The following is a 6000-nucleotide window of genomic DNA, read 5'->3' as shown; positions in this document are numbered from 1 at the left end:
CAACTACTGAGCCTGCGTGCCACAACTACTGAGCCTGCGTGCCACAACTACTGAAGCCCACGCGCCTAGAGCCCACGCTCCACAACAAGAGAAGCACCGCAATGAGAAGCCCACGCACGGCAACGAAGAGTAGCCACTGCTCACCGCAACTAGAGAAAGTCTGCACCCAGCAACAAAGACCCAACACAGCCAAAAATAAATAAATGATTAAAAGAAAGAAAAGTACAGCTGAAGTCTGCAATCATTTCAAAGCCTGTTTTGATCTTTTAAGAAAGTTTCTATAGGAAGAAAAACAGTTATAACAAAGATTTCTGGTTTATCTTTCTTAAAAGGGAAGATTGTTCTACTCTTTAAGGGAAAAGTTTAAAACCCCACCAAGTCAAGATAGAAAACTCTAGAAGTCACTGGAAGATATATACTGGATTTGGTCCACAGATGTGTTTTGTTTGATCAGCACGATTTGGGGGTTATATTTTGGTTTTGTGGTTTGTTTACTTTTAGACTGAACCAGTTTTTTAAAATCTAGATTCTCCTGGATAATGAGAAACTCTGGTCACTGTGGGCATCCCCACATAGCCACATCTGCTGGAGCTAAGAGGTTCCTATTTTGCCAGGAATAGGCAACCTCCGATTCCCTACCTATACCCTGCTGCACGAGGATCTGACCTTTGGTCAAATGCGCTAGTAAACAGAGAGGTTTCTCACCGATGTTATTAGGCAACACTGCTTATAATAAAATTGGCCTCTGATTGGTAAACTGTGTCCGGACTGGGAAGAACAACAAAAAGTCTGTAAAAACCTGATGAAAATACCATACTTTGGGCTTCCCAGAGTGCAGTGGTAACTGTTATATCCTGTATTGGTTTCCTAGGGCTACCATAACAAAGTACCCAAAACTGAGTGACTTAAAACAACAGAAATGTATTCTCTCACAATTCTGGAGGCCAGAAGTCTAAAATCAAGGTATTGGCAAGACTGGTTCCTTCAGGAGGCTCTGAGCAAGAATCCATTCCATACCTCTCTCCTCACTTCTGGGAGCTTATGTGGTATTCCTTGACTTGTAGACAGATCACTCCAATCTCTGCCTCCATCTTCACATGGCCTCCCCTCTGTGTGTCTGTGCCTCAAATCTCCTTCTCTTTTCTCTTATAAGGACACCAGTTATTGGACTTAGGGCCCATCCTGAATCCAGGCTGATCTCATCTTGAGATCCTTAATTACATCTGCAAAGACACTAAGGCCCCATTCACAGGTCATTGAGATTAGGACTTGAACATATCTTTTGGGAGCCACTGTTTAACTCACTATATATCTTTTTCAGGGATAAGAAAACCAGGTCCATAGAATATTTGCAAGAGATACACAACTAAGCTCGTGTGCCACAACTACTGAGCCTGTGCTCTAGAGCCCGTGGGCCACAACTACTGAGCCCACATGCCACAACTACTGAAGCCCGCACACCTAGAGCCCGTGCTCCACAACAAGAGAAGCCACCTCAATGAAAATCCAGTGCACCGCAATGAGGAGTGGCCCCTGCTCACCACAACTAGAGAAAGCCTGCGCGCAGCAACGAAGACCCAATGCAGCCAAAAATAAATAAATTAATTAATCTTTTTTAAAAGATGACAGAAATTATAACACATTGAAAATAATCCAATGGGGGAGAAACTTGATGCACAAGGAAAAGGGGAGAATTGATGGAGTGAGGAGGCACAGGTGGTAGTTAGGCAGTAACATTCTAATGAGCTTGAAGCCTTTAGAGTAGAGATGTGCTTCCAATATAACATGATGCCCATTCTCCCCTGAGGCTGACTAAAGCAGTGCTTCCAACCCGGCTGTAAACAGCAGAATCACTGAGGGGAAGGGAGGGCACTTTTTCTTTGGATGCTACTATTATCATCACAAATGAGTGGCTGTAAAATTGCATTTTGTTACTAACAATTGACGATGGTACTGAAATAATCACTCATTTATTCAACAACTATTTATTGGCCTACTTTGTGCCAGTTCCAGGTGTTATTCTAGATACTGGGGATACAACAGTGAGCAAAATAATCATGTCTAAAACATTTTTATTAGATGTATTACAAAGAGATCTGCATGTACTTATTTATAACAAAAAAAATGTGTTTGGGGTTGTCTTGAATTGTGTCTTTATGCTTTGTAAAAACCCTCGTTTCTTTATGAATGATAGGTTTAATTGTCTATGGTGTCCCAAAGGCTGGTTTTGGAGTAGGTATTTGGGGCACTTTCTCCATTCTATTCTTTGCCAGGTTTTACCCCAAGAGCCTTTCCAAATATATTTAAGTGGTCTTGGAATTTGGTCACTTTTAGATACATTAATAGGATATCCCATTTGCCTTTTAACAACTACTCTTAATTTCTTTTTGTTATTCTTTTAAATGTGACTTAAATGAAGTTATATTCTCTCACAAAACCAACTTTAGATCATTATACTATTGAATTTCTCTTCCTTCAGTTTATACAGTCAAAAGAGTTCTACATGTGGAGAAGTAAGGAGTATAGAATTGCTGAGACTTCTTTTCACTAAATTTATATACTTGAATTTTCTACCTTTTACTAAAGAATACATTCCACCTTGCTGAACCTTTTAAAAGATCAACAGCCACTTTGAGAGCATTTATTCGTTTCAGTCTTTTCTGTGGCCTTTTCAAGTTTTGTTTCTCTGATTTCCTGGCAGTATACTTATTTCATGGGAAACAGTCCTTTCAGAGAAGCACAAAGCTCTTCTAAAGTTCTCTTTGAAACTTCCTCATTCATGTTTGCTGGATTTCCTACTAGTTTAAAATTTTATTTCAGTTTTAACTATCCTGTAGTCTCTTATACTTTTAGAACACATATATTTTCCAAAAGACACATAGATATTTATTTTGTAACTTCTATGTTACCCTTGCTTTCTTCAGAGCTTACTTCTTAAAGGTGTTTCAAAGGACACATATTTATTCTCACATAGTTTTAAATATCGTTTACTGTTTGCATTTGTAAAGCATTTTATGCTTAGAGTAATAACTGTACTTTGGCCTTCTCATCTCTGAACATGTGTGTATCACAGAACTCAATTACATCACCTTCACTATTAGAGATCTGAAATAACATAACCTAAAAATTTGCTCCCTGAAGCAATTATACACAGTAAAAAAGCTTTTATAACATGGCTAGTCTGTAACATGTGTGTTTCCCCCGGCCTATAAAGTCAACTATTTACTCCTAGTCCTTCTACTGGAGGCTTCCTACTGCTGGATGTGAGGACATGCAGGTGGGCCAAGACTTGCAAGAACTCATAAGTGCTATGCATGTGCCTATATGTATGAGAAAGCTTACGTTCATGTCAATTAAATGTGTCACCTACATAGAGAACAGACTTGTGATTGCCAAGGGGGAGGGGAGGTGGGAGAGGGACGGATTGGGAGTTTGGGGTTAGCAGACGCAAAATATTAACATATAGAAAGGATAAACAACAAGGTCCTACTGTATATAGCACAGGGAACTATATTTGATATCCTGTGATAAACCATAATGGAAAAGAATATGAAGAAGAATGTATACATGTTTTCCTGAATCACTTTGCTGTACAGCAGAAATTAACACAACATTGTAAATCAACTATACTTCAATAAAATAAATTTTAAAAATAAGTATGTCATCTGATTAAAGTGCTTTTCATATCCGGAATCCAAATAGTAAACAGGATGGGTAATGTTGACAGGACAAACATTCCAAAACTAGTACAAATACAGGAGTTAAGCTTAAATAAAAGCAGCAGATGAAAATTTCCAAAATATCCATGCACACATTTTTGCCCCAAAGTGAATATAAACAGATTAAGAAAAGTCCAAAGTTTAGACAAATTATAAATTTTTAGGAAAACTGTAATGGACTCTAACATGAATGAAGAGTTACAAAGTGTATTTTACATGAAGCTTTTTGCTTCTCCAAAAGAATAGCTTACAGAAAATAAGCGTATTGCCATAAAAGCAGAGAAATGAACCTTGAAAATAAAGCCCCTGAAAGCACACTACTTCTGTGTAGTAGTGCTACACAGAAGTAGCACCTGCTCTGTGCCTCAGTTTACTCTTATATATCTGTGAAACAGTGCACTTAGTGGGCACACAGAAGGCACTCAATAAATGTTAGACTGTCTCCTCTTTAGAAGTCTTCTAGCCCCTCCGGAAAGTTTCGTAGTATTAGAAGCTTCTCTGAGGAGTTGGTTTGAGGAGACTGTTCCTACTGCTGTGAGCAAACAAAAGGTGTTGACAGCTCTGGCCAAACTTAAGGGCTCCACCACAAAGGAAAGAGTGCTTCTGCCAACAGCGACTTTGGAACTTGGGTATGCTTTTCCTCATTTTAGTTTAGTGGCAAAATACGCAACGAATAACTTAGCCAACCAGTGGTATTCACACCCGGGTGCCCATCTCACACCAGGGAAGCCTCAGAACCACAGCTGGGCCTTGGCAACAGCTTCCAGTACCTCCCAGAGTGGGAGGTTGCCAGCCACGCCAGCCACGCCAGCCACACTGGCCAAGGCTGCTGCCCACGTTTTAAATGGAAACAAAAATCTTTTCTTTAAGAACGAGGTCGGCACTTTTTTGTTCTCTTGTTTGTTTGTGGAAAGTTAAATACTGGTGGAGAAAAGGCAGCTTGCTCAGAGGCAAGGCTAGAGGTTTCGGCTGGTGCGCGCCTCTTTCCCAACTCCTTTCCACTCCTCTCCATTACTTTCTACGACATAACTCCAGTCCACTACTTTCTGCCTTGTTCTAAATACTTTCTCTGCCAAGGCCTTGACTTCACTTTTTGGAAGGCGGTTACAAATAAATGGCGCTTGCACCACTAGCTAGAGGTTCCTCCAGCTCAACAGCAGCTGAAGGAAAGGAAGCTGTCAGGACATTGTGAGCAGCACTAGACAAAGACAACAAAACCGGACACTGACGGAGAGAGGAGGTAAGGGGGGAAATGGGTGAAGGTGGTCAAAAGGTACAACCTTCCAGTTATAAGCCCTGGGGATGTAATGTACAGAATGATGGCGGCAGTTAATAATACTATACTGTAGATTTGAACATTGCTAAAGAGACTAGATCTTAAAAGTTCTCATCCCAAGGGGGGAAAAAATTGTAACTACGTGAGGTGATGGATGTTAATTAGACATTTCCACATATAATCATGTTATACACCTGAAACTAATATGTCAATTATATCTCAAAAACAAGAACAAAAACTGCCGTCCGCTGAGCGCTCCCTCCGTGCCAGCCTCATTCCAGAGGCTGCAGGCCGAGGCAGCAAACCCCAAAGATGTTCCAAGCAGAAGCATCTCTCCCAGCCCAGCAGCCGCGGGGCCCCCTAGGGCATCTCTGGCCCCGCATTCCGGGCTAGCGTCCAACAGGAAGCCCCGCAGGGGAAATTTCTCTGGGCAGCAGCCACAAAAACAAGTCGGGCTCAAGACTGTCCAATAACCAGGCAGGGCAGCAAAACACCCTTCTGAGTCTTGGCAGCTTCTCGGCTCGACTGCGTTTAACGCTCTAGGAGTGAAACCAGAGCTGATGCTTCCTTCACTCACCCTAGCTCCCTGTTGACGAGGCCCTTCGCTCAGGGCTGAGGATGAGACAGGAAAAGGCAAATTCTCGCCCCTCCATTCCCCTCGCCCCTCCATTCCCCCCGCCCCCGTTGCCTTCCTCTCCTAACCCGCAGCCTTGAAGCAAGTTCAACGAAAGGCGTCGCCTAAAGAGATCTCCGCGCCTGTGATGGCGCAGGCTCGGTCCACAGCGAGCGACTTTCGGGGGCTCGTGGGCTGCCGAGCCGCACCACGCTCCCGCATCTCTCCTCCGCTCCCGCGTTTGGTGTCGTCTGGTGTCGCGTCGCAACCACTCGCAGCAAAGAGTTAATAACCAAGCCGGGCCAGCGCGTCCGGCCAGCCCTCCGCGCCGCGTCAGTGCCCAGCCGACCCCGCCACGCGTCTCACCGCGAACCCCAGCCCCGCGCGCTCCG

General features: G+C 43.0%; 1 protein-coding gene across 1 annotated transcript in view; it reads right to left on the bottom strand.

The window, feature by feature from the left end:
• Window positions 1–6000, bottom strand: part of CYBRD1 (cytochrome b reductase 1) — a 31301-nt gene that overhangs the window by 24628 nt on the left and 673 nt on the right. The gene's annotated exons all lie outside the window — the stretch shown is intronic.

The sequence above is a fragment of the Physeter macrocephalus genome, chromosome 2 (assembly GCF_002837175.3).
Source record: "Physeter macrocephalus isolate SW-GA chromosome 2, ASM283717v5, whole genome shotgun sequence".
Lineage (NCBI taxonomy): Eukaryota > Metazoa > Chordata > Mammalia > Artiodactyla > Physeteridae > Physeter > Physeter macrocephalus.
The sequence above is the reverse complement of the archived record's forward strand: the minus strand, read 5'-3'. Positions and strand labels throughout refer to the sequence as shown.